Source organism: Chroicocephalus ridibundus, chromosome 8, assembly GCF_963924245.1.
Source record: "Chroicocephalus ridibundus chromosome 8, bChrRid1.1, whole genome shotgun sequence".
NCBI lineage: Eukaryota > Metazoa > Chordata > Aves > Charadriiformes > Laridae > Chroicocephalus > Chroicocephalus ridibundus.
Window position 1 is genome coordinate 44,903,756 of NC_086291.1, and position 15,333 is coordinate 44,919,088.

Sequence of the window (15,333 nt, forward strand, 5' to 3'; positions counted from 1 at the left end):
TAGCCAAAACAATTCTAACATCCTTAACTGTGATGAAAAGATAAAAAAAACAAATCACTTTTTATAAAATCCTTACCTACGTTAGAATACAGTTCTTTATACTAGGTCTTTCCTGACCTTGTCTTGGCCTACATAAGTCTCTTGACTTCTAACAGAGAAGCTTTTGACTTGAACACGCCATTAGAAACTTCAAATAGCATCAAACAGTGATTTACATGACTGGATTTACTGTAAGTATGTACTCAAGTAGACATCATTTAGTAGCTTCACGTAACAAAAATTCAACAGTTATGATATAAATACACATTTTTCTCCAACCACCCTCCTGCAGAAAAACATCTATCTGACTGGGATGGGAAAAATCCCATTTCTTATAGTTCATCAAATTCAGTTCTGGCCAACAAGGAAGAAGTCTCCTGGGAGAGAAAACCCATCATAGTCAGCCATCTCTAATACTGATAAAACCAGTACAACTAATAAAAATAGTAACAAGTGTTTCTTTTATCAAAATTCATAAGAGCAGCTAGAATTGAAACTGGGATCTTTCCGATAATTTTACAACAAACATAGTGGCTGTGAGTCAGCTGTGGTTAGTGCACTGTAGCACTCATGGTGTACGGCTGGCTTCCCTAGTGGGACATGGGTCTCCCTAAGTCTTGTGTGATATGCCCCAGCCCCATCCGGCTGTCTTAGCCTTGTTATAGAGAATCTGACGTGCCATCAATCTGCTATATTAAGTCTGCATCACTCAATCCTGAATACACACAGCATATTTATTAACAACTTGCTTCTTACTTGGACTAATGAGACAAATTCACCTAACATCCAGCTCTGGATATCTACAGTTTATATTGGCTCGAAAACATGAATTTCTGGACAAATACATACATATCAGGGGCTTTCAGTATTTTATTTCTTAATAATAAGGCAATGAAATCTTAAGTAGATCTTATATATAGTCTTCAAATTCTAACATTCACAGACATGATATTTAGTGCATAGTTGTGTGTGTATCTATTACAATCCACAGACCCACTACTGATGATCTGAAGGAGTTCTAAGTGCCCAAAGTCCTTTCCTTCCTCGCTTTTTACAAGTTAAAAGCAAAATGTTGTAATAGGTACTTCTCTGAAAGAGCTTCTTAAAATAGTATTTGTTAAATGGCCTTTGGTGGATTGCTGAGGTTAGGAGAGAAATAAATTCAGCAACATGAAATGAAAACCCAAACAAGGGCTAGAAAAATGATTTCTATGTCTGTCTTAAATGCAGAACTGCCCGAAGTTATGCATCACTTTGTACGTAACTTCAAAAAACAAGCAGCAATGAGCCTGTGCCTGTGTCTCCACCAGCTGCACGGAGCCCTTAGCGTTTTCACTTGATTTTCTTTCCACTTCATGTTCTGGCCCTCAGCCCATTGCATATCCAAGTCCTCCAATCCCTGAGCATCCCTGTCACCCTTCTTTCACCTTCTTGGGGCTGCACCCAAAGGCATGTGCAACCATCAGCCTGGGTTTCACAGTTACATGAAACAGATGGAAGCTCTTGTTAAGTTCATGCTAGTGTCACACGTGGTTCAAGTCAGAGCCCAGTAATTAGACCGTCTCCTGCTTCTGCCTGCATTTCTCGCTGTCGGAGATACACAGGCATCTTATATAATATTTGGGCTGCCTCCCTAGAGGGTGTCCCTAGAGAAAAACTGCCAGCATGTACACAGATTCCAATAGCCTCTTAATGTTCAGCACAACAATGCAAAATTATACTAGCAAAGGAGTTGGTGCAATCACTTCAATCAGGTCATCTCCACTTTAAATACAGAGGCGAACGTAATAACAAGTTAACTCTCTGAACTGCCTTAGCCTTCAGCCCCTTCCAGCCATCATTTACTCCTTCGCAAGATCACTTACTGCTATGGCTTCTTAACATGGTTTTAAATTATTTGATGACTGAAAATGACTTTGAAAAACATTTTGGAAAGGCAACAGCTCTTTAAAGTATTTCTCTTCTCTTGGTAAAACTGCTACTAAATATAAGCAATGCTGTCTTTGAAAACCTACAGGGAGCTAGGAAATGAGACATGATTCCTTAAATATAGCTTCCTATTTCTGAAGTGTACCTTTACCTAATACGTCCATAATGGCTAGAAAAGAATAGGACTGTGTAGGCACTTGAGCGGTGCTAGAAATGGGGAGGAGGAGGTGTTGCTTGCCTAGATTATTTCTAATAATGAAAAGGTTTTCATGCAGCCTTTAACCTACTAGAAATTGTATAATATATATTAAACCTCCTTTTTTCAGATCTTCATAATCCATCCAATGAAAGTAATGCTATTATCAACTGTCGTTGGAGAGTTAATGATGACTTTTATAATTTCATGGATATTTTTTTAAAGATTATCCCTCATGAAGATGATCATTACTTCCTTCTAACACCATTTATGTTAGTTCCTTCTTTAAATTGCAGATTCTCCAAAGAGCAGAGCTTAGTTCTTCTGGTCATACTCCACTGCTGACAATGTCTCGGAAGTGCATCTCTTAGGACTTAATACACCAGATTCAGACACACAGGATTCTAACAGAAAATACAGTTTCAAAAAAAAAAAAAAAGAACAAAAGAAAGAAAAAAAAGAAAGACATTTCTTTCATGACTAAATGCTTGCTTCCAGTTTTGCTGTCCAGAAGTATTTTGATTCCTAAACACAATATTTCAATTTAGGGCAGTTCTACCCAAACTGCACTTCATTATTTGCTGTTTCTTGAAATAAACCACTCTAATGCTGTGCTGCTCTTATCATACCTATTAAAGCACTTTGCATCGTTAGTTCCAGCAATCAAACAGGTAAGGAGTAGGAGCTGATGTGACCACGATCTACAAGTACCAAGACAGAGAGAGAGAATCAGTATTTCTGACCATGGAAAATATTCCAACTAACCAATATAAAAGACAGTTCCATGGCTGGAAATCAAAACTGGGAAAAAGACTTGAGCAGAGAGGTATACTGTCAACTACTTACTGACTGATATAGATGGCCCATTTCTTGAAGTTTTTCACTCAAGACTGAGTATCTTTCTAGATAAGATGCCAATTTTGGTATGAATTATCAGGTGGGATTCCACTATGTGTGCAGTAAAGGGAATCTGGGGTGATCACAGGGTGCGTTCTTGTCATTCATCTCTCTGACTCATCATGGTTTTTATCACCCTCTCCCATTTGTGGCCTCCATCTTGAAGACAACTTGACTCTTCCCATCCAAAGCCACCTGTCATCTCCTGCATATATCACTGTATTTAAGAGGGCTTGGCAGAGACGAGGACTTCCCCGAAGCACCAAAGCCACCTATCTCTCTCTCACTCCCTCTCTATCCTCTCTTGATTTCAAACCTTGCTGCCTTCACTGCAGTGATATTTACCTAAGTTGCTATCAGATCCTATTATGTTTCTTTCTCTTTTTCAGTTCTCCTTATTTGGCCCTTTACAGAAAAGTGATGACTGCAATTATTTATTTATTTATTTTTCCTGAAAGTTATAGGCATGCAAAGTTTGGCTGCAGTCTGAATTTCAGATGCAGCTTCCGCAAATGGTGCTATAGCTTTTCCTCCCCTGCCCAAGTAAAACATCAAAGGCATTTGAAATGTATTGCCATTTATAAGACTGCTTACAAATGCCATATTAATGTATTCTGAAGCACATTATTCCAAATAGCATTTGTAGTGGATTATATAAAAAGCAGCCATCGTTTTCTCTTTAGCTATACAGGCAAGTTCACCTGCTGTTCCCTGTATAGCAATTAAATGCATCGCAATAAACAAAAACTCCCAAGTTGAGACAGGATGTCTCATTACCATGGCAATACCGTGGTCGATGCTGTTAGAATCTCAATCTCTATCTACGTTTGATGACTTCTGGGGGAGGAACAAATTACTAGAAACCAAACTCCACTACAGTCACCAACAGTGAGACGGTCACCAACAAGGACCAGATGAAGAATTTCAGCTCTTTTTATTAGTGAGAGACACAAAACCAGAGCTTGCTATTTCACTCTGTGATGTCCTATCACAGACAATCTGCTTAGATAATACTTACTTGGTTCAGCTGGTGATTTCTGCTCAGAGGAATCTCCCCAGACTTACAGACTTCTTATTTCAGGATTGAACTTCTATCTGGAAAGTGCCTGAGTGTGCCTTTTGCACATTGCCTTGCTCACTTGGCTAGGAAGCCCTGAGCTCTGGGATGTGAATATGTAGCACGTACTGCGTGCACCTTCTTCATCTTTCAGGGGAAATTCCCCCCCCCCCCCCCCCCCCCTCAGTTGACAGACTCAATGAGTGCAACATCTCAAAGAGAACTTGGAACTAAATTTACATTACAGACAAAGGGAAAAGCTGAGCAATGGAGAAAACGTGGATCAACACCCATGGACTTAAATATGACTTCCTAAGGTCCCTTCCAGCCACAGTTATTTTATCATTTCCTAGTCATTTCTAAATGCAGAAATCCAGGGTAGGAAAAGGCTTCCTTCTTGATTCCAATTTATAACATACTGGCTGTTTTACCAGTTATGCTTTTTTATAGTTATGCTTTCTGGTAACTAATTTATGAACTGAAAAATTAGGAAAATATTTCTCTCCCTTCACTACTAACCCCACCTGGCTTCCTAATTTACAGACACTGATTCACGCCTGTTGATAGTCTCTCACTCAGTCCTGTCCGCCTCCATTTGTATTATCCCTCTGTATCCTCCAATCTGCAGAATAGAGGAGGAAAAAAACGCCAGTAGCAGAAAAGCCTAGTTTTTTGTTTCTCAGTACAATCTTTCTTCAAGAAGCAGAAAGATCTTAGGCTAAAGACTGTCATAGCTTTCATCAAAGCTGGCTTTAGTTAGGAACATTGTGACGATAACATGGATTTACTAGGTTTGCACTGCACAACCTGGAATTTTCTAGAATTCAGTTACTTCGTTACCAAACAACTTGTTTTGTCGGCTGACTGTCCTTTGTTTCAAGGCACGCCATTAAATTTAACCCAAGACACCTATATTCCAGAATGACTTGCTATTTCTATTGTTGCACTTGCTTTACAGCAATAAATTCCTGGTCAGCAAGCATGGAGCTGATGCAAGATTTATTTCTGCCAATTAGAAAGAACCCAATCCAGTAATATGTATGCTACATTCCAAAGCCATTGTTTTTACAACTTTGATTTTGGTCTGGTAAGACACAGACTCCCTTCTTATAGGCTTGCCATGAAAAAGATGTCAAGCTGCATGTTGTCTGCATCACGTAACCTATTTCAAAGGCTTGGGAAGCAATACATGGTCTTCAAACTACTGCACCACCATTTCCTTGTGGTGTAACTGTGGTGCAGTGACTGCATTTCACACAGAAACATCATCCTTTTCCCATCCACTCACTACAACACTCCCCTTGCCCACATGCCTTAACAAAACATCAAGCAACCTCCCTGCTTCCAGCCTAGTTCATTCTTTCTACCACCATCGGAGTTTTGTACAGCAAGAGCTCAGCTCAGCTCATCATAACCCTTTAAGTGCAAAAGGTATCCCACAGTGAAATGCCACAATGCTAAATCATGCGGTTCAAGTCAGAATGATGAGTAACAGGTTTCTCTGCATCATACCTTAGAAGTAGTTTGTAAAATCCAGACATGCATCAGGGAAAAAAAGTTGACTTTATGAAAAAGTCCTCCCAAGCCAGCTGTGACCTCCCAGCCTAGGGCAGGAGGGCAGTAAGGCAATGCTGGAGCGTGCCTGGCTTGCGCAGTTCTGGGACAGACCCCTGGTCACACAGTGCCTCTCCAGGAACAGGCAGCTCCTGGGGATGGCATAGGAATGACACTGACTCAGGATTGCCTTTGGGTTGTTTTCTACAGCTCCTGCGTGATGTAAGTCAGTCACATATACACCACAGTACAAAGCTTCTTAAGCCTCTCCATTCTGCTCTTACCCTCTTATATATGAACATGAGTGTATCAAGCACACATTGAGAAATTCCCTCCTGCTAAATAGCCAAATTTTGAATGATTCAAACTAGGGACAAAACTCAACAACAGCCTGCCTGACAAATTATCTAGCAGGTACAAAATTTCTCCAAGTTACTTTATGTGTTTTCTCCATTTCTTCATGTGTTTTCTTTTATTTATAGGTTCATCTTGATGAAAGATGAGTAGCAAATATATTTTACCATTTTATGTCATAAGTATTTTAGAAATATGGGTGTGTGTATCAATAACATAGGTATATAATAGAAGCTGTCTTTGGTATATTTATTAACATTTACCAATGCTTTAAGAATCCATATTCAGAATGCAATTATAGGTTGATTGTTTTCTTCATCAACTGCAGTGACATTGACTCTATATTCAAGTCAAATCTTACTCACACTCGCATCACAGCCTGATTTATTTATGATGTATCAATTTACAGACACAGAAGTTGCATGCAAAGGTAAACAAAAATGCCCAGAAAGTAAAATGTGCTTGTACTAAAAATGACAACATAAGTACTGGGCAGAAAAATCACAAGCAAAATAGTGTGGAGAAAAGTAAGGGAAAAAATTACCAGCAAACAACAAAGATCAGCTGAGCGAGATACCATACTGCAAAGTTTGCATCAGTCACCTTGAAAAGAAGGCATTTAGGTGAGCTGACTCCCACAGATAGGTGCCATGAGCTGCGAAGAGTCAGAAGAAATGCAAACTCAGATGGACTCCAGAGATGATTAAGAATTGCTACAAACTCAGTTATCATTAAAGGCACAAGATGATATAAGATTATTCAATTATTTTAGTTTTACAAGCAATTTCGAAGACCTAGGTACATATATGTGTTTACATGTGTTTTTCCAACCATTCAGTTTAAGAATTTCAGAATCTGAAAGTAGGGGCAGCTGATGCCATTTCACTTCAATTTGTATATGCAATTGAAATAGTATTCAGAAATATTATGTTCACTAGATGTACATGGATATGGACACTTCAGGAGTTGGAACCAGTACTTATCTACCCCTGTACAGACTTAGTGCAGCATCTTGATCAGGAACCTTCCAAATTCAGTAGGAATTGGAAACTTTGGTGCCTCCAAAGGACAGTGCCCTGGTTGCTCTAAGACCCAATGTAAGTTTAGGTTTATGTGAAAATAACTTCCCCAATTATAAGGTCATTATGCAGATAATTTTTTTAAAACTGTGATTAGTTAATCTTGTGATTACTAGATGGATTAGTTGTGAATAGGCTTTGGAATAGAATCTGCAGCTTCTGATTGGACCTATTGGTGCCCATAACTGCTAAAGGAAAAAATCCTAAATTATATGAAATACGAAAAGATTCCAGATCTGAAGCTAAGCTAAGTTTAAGAGAGTCTTTCAGAAACTTTAGCTCTGAGATTATAAATCTAACATTATATGCTCGAACCTCTATAAGGTACACTGGGTTTTTCTTCTATAGAGTCCATCATAAGAAAAATTTGATGAGGACAAGTAAAACAATCCCTATTTAAAGATAACCTCTCCAACGTAAGTTCTAACATCACCTGTGAAAATTGTCCTATCTGCTTCACACTCAAACTCTTGAGCCAAAAATCCTACCATCAACAATTCCAATTGCTGTGGCAAGATTTTCTCTAACCGCTAAGAAAGCACTTGACCACATGGACTAGCAGTCCATATTCCTTGACAAAGAGCCTTGGGTGCAATTCTAAGCATGCACATTTACTGTACTGAAACCACAGGAACCTGTCAGCAAAGGATAAGCGATGACACTAGAAAAGGGTAGATGAAAACTATTTCCATATATAAACTATTTCACTCTTGTCTTCAGATAAATGCTGCCAAGCATTAATTATTGTAACACATTAACATCTTCCCCACTTTCATTACAGAGATATTCAAATTAAAAGTGCATTTTTGGCAATACACTTGATAATTACTGACATCAAATTGCCATGAAAAAGCTCAGGACCATTCAAGGGATATGCTCTATGTTTCAAACGCATCAAAGTCGATGCAAATTTTTCTGGTGAGTCAGACACTGAATAGTCAAGCCAGATCTACATGAACGTGATTTATTCTTGTTCCCTTCAGGCACAAACATATCTTTCAATGGCACTTATCTGTTCTCTTAGTCTTACAAAATAACGTATGAATTAGTATAAATCAGAAAATGTTCTCCTAGAAATATGTTATTTCCACAGTGCTGGATACATCATAAATATTTGCTTACTAGGAGTGAAAAAACATTGCTGTTTTTAGTATCAATCTCAAATCATAGCATGCTTCAATATCTAAATAGTATCTGACATGACAGATTTCTCTTTAGTTACACATTTTCCATACTGTGTCAGTTAGAAGATGAAGATTTTTGTATACAATATATAATCATTGCACTTACCCAAATACATACAAGCTAGGACCTGCTCTGGCAGTGGGGTTGGACTAGATGATCTCCAGAGGTCCCTTCCAACCCCGACCATTCTGTGATTCTGTGACCTCTTTCTCTTTGCTTATTATGAAGTCTAGCTTAAGGTCTTCTTACACACCTCTGGTTTATGCCAAAGATATTTCTCTTGCACAAACTAATGAATACTCTCTAGGCAGAAAAAGTAAAATCATCAACTGTTCTTAGCACTGTTTTGAGGTTTTGCACATCACCATTACAAAGAGGAACAGGGAGTTTGGGGCTGGGGAGGAAACAAAAAAAAAAAGAATAAATCTGGTAGCATTGCCTGGTATTGCATGCTGATTAGCATAATGCCGTAATCCCTTCTTGCTTGTGAACAGTCTGACTCCCTGCCCACTTGAGCATTTTCTTGTTCCACATGATCCCCTAAATTATTTGATCTTGGATGTTTCTGGACAGCAACAAACCATAAAAGTGTATTCTGGGAACCATGAGATGCAATAATTACTCTGCCTCTGCTACACTGACCTATCTCACCAATTACTTTGTCACATTAATACCTACTGTTGGCACTCTGCTTACAGAACAGCAAGATCAAGGTATCATCTCACATGCAGGTTGCTAGTTTAACAAAGCAAAATATTTCTTTTTCCAGTCTCCTTACCAACAGAAACCTCTAATTGCTAATCAATCATCCAGCTCAGCCTAACACAACTACTCAACCCCCTCTTGCAGTCATTGTCTCAACAGGACCCTTTATAAAGTAGCTGCCATGTAGTCAAATGCAGAATTTAGCCCGCTGTTCACCCTGCAGTAACAGAGAAGGTTTCCACAATTCAGTTATTATCACTATGCATTTTTTCCTTTTTTAAAAGCAGAATATAGGTCGTCTTCATTTCTGAATTGGGGCTGCTACTGGCATTGCCAATTCTCTGACCCATGACATTTCCCCCTGAAGATTTCCATCTCAGTCATGCATTCAAATCTGTATCTATCCATCCATCTTCATGGCACTTGTTCACTGCTCAGGGGAAAAGTGATTTTTATTTTTCATTTGATTGATGTTGTAATGTTCAGGATGAGAACACAGGATTAGAACCAATTATACAGTGGACAAAGACTCTCTCGCAGTTACCTGTTTCCTGAATACAAAGGAATAGCAACGTTCATATGCCATGAAAAGGAACTATGTCTGCACCGTCCTCCGCTGAAATCCACCCAAGGATTATATAGGATATGCAGCACCTCAAAAAATGTCTAGGGTGATATAATCTGCAAAGGCACTCACCCTTTTCAAAATGTTACACATTCCTTGCATGAAGAATCTGTCAGAATCGGAAGACGATGAAAAAAACCCCTCAGCACCAGCAGCCCTAAGTGTGAATAATTTAATTTGGAAAACTGTTGGGGGGGGGTTTTGTTGCTTTGTTTCAAAATTTTAAAACAGTCTTTAATTTGAAAAACTTCCATTTTGATATGGTCAGGATTACCCCCTAAGAATCCATGAATTAAAGGTGCTCAGCCTAGAAATACTATCTCCACAAGACAGGCAAGGCTGAGCATCACATATTTCTGTTACTGCTCTGTGTCATACCCTCTCTTCATGGACTCTGAAGGTACTGCACCACTTTTCTGAGAGAGGATTGCTGTGCTATCAAACAGTACCTTGCTGGCTGCAGCGGAGCACTCTCCTACTTTGAGCCCATCAGCTAAACTACACATCCTTTTTGGGAATATATACTCAATAGCAATATATAAAATCCTTTTTTTCACTGGTTGAAAATATCCATGTAAAGAACTGTTTTGCAAAGCCGAGACTGGTGATGAAAAATTAATGCAAATTAACTGACTAGAATCAACTAATCCTCTCCAAATCAGTATCACCAAATAATCTTCTACAATTCCAGATAAGCCCCTTCAACAAAGACAACATATTCCCTCTTATATGAGCTCAAAATGAGATGGGAAACCCAGAAACAAATACTTAACTTTTCTAGTTTTTCTTTTCTATGATGATCTCACAGCAGTTTACAATGGAGAAGGAATAGTACGTTGCAGAGGGGGAGATCAATAATCAACTAATCAAGAATCCAACCACAAAAACAGAGAGCTAAAATGGCAGACTCACCATTCAATTCTCCCTGCTTCTTGTGTGCTGGCTGCTGCCATATGGGAATACTGTACCAAATTCTGGACTGCTCATCTTTCCTGTGAAGGGTGAGTGATCATTCACTGGCAGAAAACTGGACATGTCTAATACTACGAAGAGACTCAACACATCCAGAGACTGGGTGGACTTTTTAGTGGCTCCTCCCTCACCAAAACACTAATCTTAACAAAGCTGGGAACAAACAAATGCAGAGGTCAGCAGAAGCCCAATTGTATGGTTCCAGTGCAGCTACAATTCTTGGAAAATGGGTGAAAACATGGATCATGGAAAGAGCACCTTCTGCCCAGCTGCGTAAGTTTCTGGAACACCATTAAACAAGCCTTTGGCCTTCAAATGAAACTTCAGGTCTTTCCAGAAAGCAGCAGGGAAGGTAAACACAGGCATACACCATCTCTGCTGGAACACCTACAGACAACTCTGTTCGGGAGACTTCTGAACGTTTCTGCAGGGGAGGATGACTCAAGAAAATATATTGCTCAAATAGTCTTTTGTCTTTCTTAACAGGCTGTTACTGCACACAGTAATATCAACCAACAGCTGTGATTATATTACTTAATGCATGTGTCCATAACCAAGCAGATCTTAGCATTTACTATTCATTTCTTTTAATGTAGGATACTAATTCACTGAAAGACGACTGTTTTTTACATCTGATAATACCCCTTAGTCTATGAGCGGAATAAAAACACAGATTACTCAAATCCACAGAGCCATTCCATATTTTTTTCCTCCTACAGCAAAATGTTTTTGCAACATCAAAAATATTTGGCCTCAAGGTTATCTCCATAAAAGTTTGATTGTTTAGTTAGTGCATATAGTGACAGTAACTGCGTCAGTACCAGACATTTCCAGTAGACCAGCAACCTGCGAGTATTTAAGACCTCTCAGGACTCTGCCTATCAGCTCAATTCACCTCAAAATGCTTTTCAGTTTCACCTTCATTATATAAATATGCCTATAAAATAAGAGATTATTTATTCTACTGCTCTTGACCCTTTTCTGTGTCTCTCTGCTTTTAAAATAAGTCAACAGGCTAAAGAACTTTTAAAAATAGATCTGCCCAAGGGAGTAATATTAGAGGCCATAGAGATTTTCAAAAGCCTTCAAAAAGCATCCACCTTTGAGACTAAATTTTCAAGTTTATGCTGTTGCATACTTAAATTCACCAATTTTAAAGCCAGGAGTGAACAATAACAGAATCTACAAGGAACAGTCTGCAAAACTTCAACCAGTAATTTCCAGATCAACCTTACAACTTTCCTTTTCGTCACCTCATAGCCCTGTTTTACATGCAGCATATGACAAAATCCACTCCTATCCTTAAATGAATCATTTTAATGGTGAATTTCCCTCCCTGTTAATTATGAAAAGATTTTTTTATAATGTTCAGCCTGTAGAAGCTATCATTGAACATTTGCCCTGTATTTGACTATGTATAAAACACAAACTTGAGTAGGCAAGCAACATTAAAAGCAACGATGTTGACTTAAGGACAAACCTCTGCAATTTACATTTGAATGCCAAAGTCCTACTTAGAGTTTTACTAAATTCTAGAAAGAAATTTATTGAGGGGAAAAAAAGAATTTTTCCTTTATACATTCTGATTTCTGCTGTCTTGATCACTAAAAACTGTTATAAAAACATTGTGCTATATTGACAGAAATAATAACTCTATTGCAACTATATAGCATGATTACGTTGTGAAACTCACAGCAATGCAGAGAACAAAAATAAAGCCGAGGCAGAAAAGGAACTAAATACCCCCATAGACCAGAGCACTGTTAAACTCAGTGAGCAGCAGGCACAGTGCAAAGTAGCTCAGGAGTTTCCTCAGCAGCTCTTCGCTGGAAGGAGGGGAAGCGCTACCCTGGACATGTCCCGTTCTTCTCAACAAGCAGTGCCGGCTGCCCATTGTCAGGAATTGTCCACAGGACTGGACCGACATCTGCTCTGAGGCCGCTTTGTGTGTTTAGACAGAAAGATCACAGGGCAAGGCACCAGGATTTGACCTAATGCACTGACTTCAGTGGACCTTGGCTAATATTATTGCCTCTCTTGTTACACTTCCTTTTAAATACATGAATACAATTCTTACTATTTATATTAATAATAACAATTACTAATATCAGCATAGCTCAATATTATCATGCGTGGGCTCCCATCTCAAAAGATCAGCTGCATAAAGGGCAACCCAGAAGTAGTCATAATCTTTAGACAGATGCAGCTTGTTAAGCAAAACCATCTGCAGCAATCTGCTCCAATGGGTTCTTCTGCTTATTAAAAATATTTTTGAAAACACTTCCACCGAGATAAGGAAAAACAAAGGCCAGTTAGCATTAATGATCCCTCTTTCTTTTCCAAAGCATTTGTTCATTATAATCATCACGCAGCTCATCATGCAAAGACAACAGTTCAACTACTGCCAAGACCACTCCCTGTCAGTCTGAACAATGTTAACTCCTTTGCTCCCCTGTTCTCCCTTCCCTACCTGTTTTCTCTCGATTTCTACAGAGATTACAGTCTCCTGGGGGCACAGCCTGTCTTTTTGTTCTGTGTTTGGATAGCACCTATCATATCAGGGTATCTAATCTCTTCTGTGAAGTACAGGCAGAGGTGTACTAAAAAACTTTTCTGAAGTAAAAAAAATGAGCAGTTAGCCCACGCTAGGTGCATTTCCAATTCAGTGTCATAGATGAATGCCAGACTTCTCTGTGTGTGGAGATCTGAGATATGCTTAAACATTAAAAAAATCCTAAAACATGTAGTACCTAAAAATTGCAGGTAGCACAGCTGAAGCAGCACTTTCAACAGTTTCAAGAGATGGAGAAACCAACATAGTGTTATCGCATGTATTGAGATATGTTGATTCCCAGTCTATCATCATAATTGGTTTCTTTCTGCTTTGCAGAAGTAATACCTGCACAGGCTTCTGCCTGAAAATTAACATCACCCTGGTGATGAGGGGTGGTCTAAACATGAATCCACATCCCTGAGAACTCCTCCCAAGATGCTTACATTGAAAACTCTGACATCTACATCCTTGTTAAAGTATTTAAGGCAGAAGATGAAGGTGGGAATCAAGACACTAACAGCTTAACACTTAAAAATAACACATTTTGCTAAACTCTGTGACTTGGGAATGTGCATTCTTCCCTATGAAATGCTGCGTAATTCTTCCAATCGAGGCCTAGTTTAACACCAGTAAAGAGGACACAGGTCTTTCACAAGTCCCCAAACTGTTTACAGTAAGAGACCACTTTAAATCTTTAAGCAACTGAAGTAAGAGCAGAGGTTGGCACTATTACAGAATTCATTCAAGATTTATTTAACTTTATTCAAGGGGGTCCAAGCTGTGTGATCAAGGAACAAGCACTGTTCTGGTCAGAGAACCAAAATCTCCAATAATCACCCCACCACCACTTTTAACATTTGTTTTCTGCCCATGGTTAGATTTTGAGGTAATTTTGTTTCCTCCATCTCCGAAATAGGAATGGTACTCATTACCAAGAAGAGTTTTCACAGTAATTGCTTCAGAGCATCTGGAAAAAAAAAAAAGTTCTGCTGTGATAATATTGGCTCAATTTCTCAGTGTTGGCAGATGACTGGAAGCATACCCACATTAGTGGAGTGGTTTTTTTCCCCTTTAATACTGTCTTCATATTTGTCAAATGAAGAGCCCAAGTTTTTTCCAGATGTCAGAAAGTCTTAGCAAAATCAATAAGAAATTCCTAACTAAAACAATCTGTGCACATAGTACCTTTTTTTTTTTTTTAAATATAATTGATTCATTTCAGCAAGGCACAGGCAGATTGGTAGAAGATCCATACATCAGAATTTATGCATGCCTGAACAGTTTGATAGTTTTTTAGATGTTATTCCAATGGAGCATTTGAAACTGGAGCTGAAAATTGTGTTGAGTTTATGCATCTAGGCCATTCCTCATTGACAAGTTAATGATTATCTTTTGCCATAAACTTCTCCAAACTACTACATGCACAGCCAATATTGGCCAGCATGATGAAAAAGCCAAATTAGTTGATGCAGTTTTCAGCTAAAATGTATAAACAATCATAATTAAAAAGAAGATTATCAAAACAAGAAGACAGTTATTTTAGAAGCATGCGTCTTATTCTCTTAATACCCTTTTCGTTCTGCCTTGGTCTGGATTTGCCCCTGAAAAAGAAGCTCAAGAACAAGGAAAGGAGAAGAAGGGAAAACAGGCGGGAGTTGCATTTATTTGGAAAAAAAAAAAAAAAAAAAAAGAAACATTTATGAAGTTTTTTGGTTCCACTCAGCCATGTAACTCCAGATTATTCTTCACTTCTTTCCCATGAGTCTGCTTTTTCAAGTGGTTTTCTTATTTCTCCTTTTGTCAATAAGGGCATTTTAACACTGTGCTGAGACCATATTGCTGCCACAAGAACGCTCACAGAAGAAAAATGAGTCATAAATCCATTCAAAATGATTTAGCCACTGTTTCTAGGAAAAAAAAAAGGGGGGAAAAAACCACTATTTCCTATAACAATGAAATACTGATAGGTATTTGTGTTACCAGAGTTCAGTTTCATACTGGTGTACCAGTGAACCATGCACAAACTGAAGAATTTAGTTACAAAAGCCCATTTCTGCCCCTGTAATCGTGTCTTTTTTAAGGACTTCTGTTGACAGAATGGCACAACATGACACCTCTGAACAGTATCACTTTGCCAGCTAAAAGCTGCTGCATATGTAGAGCCTTATTCAAACCTTTATTTAAATA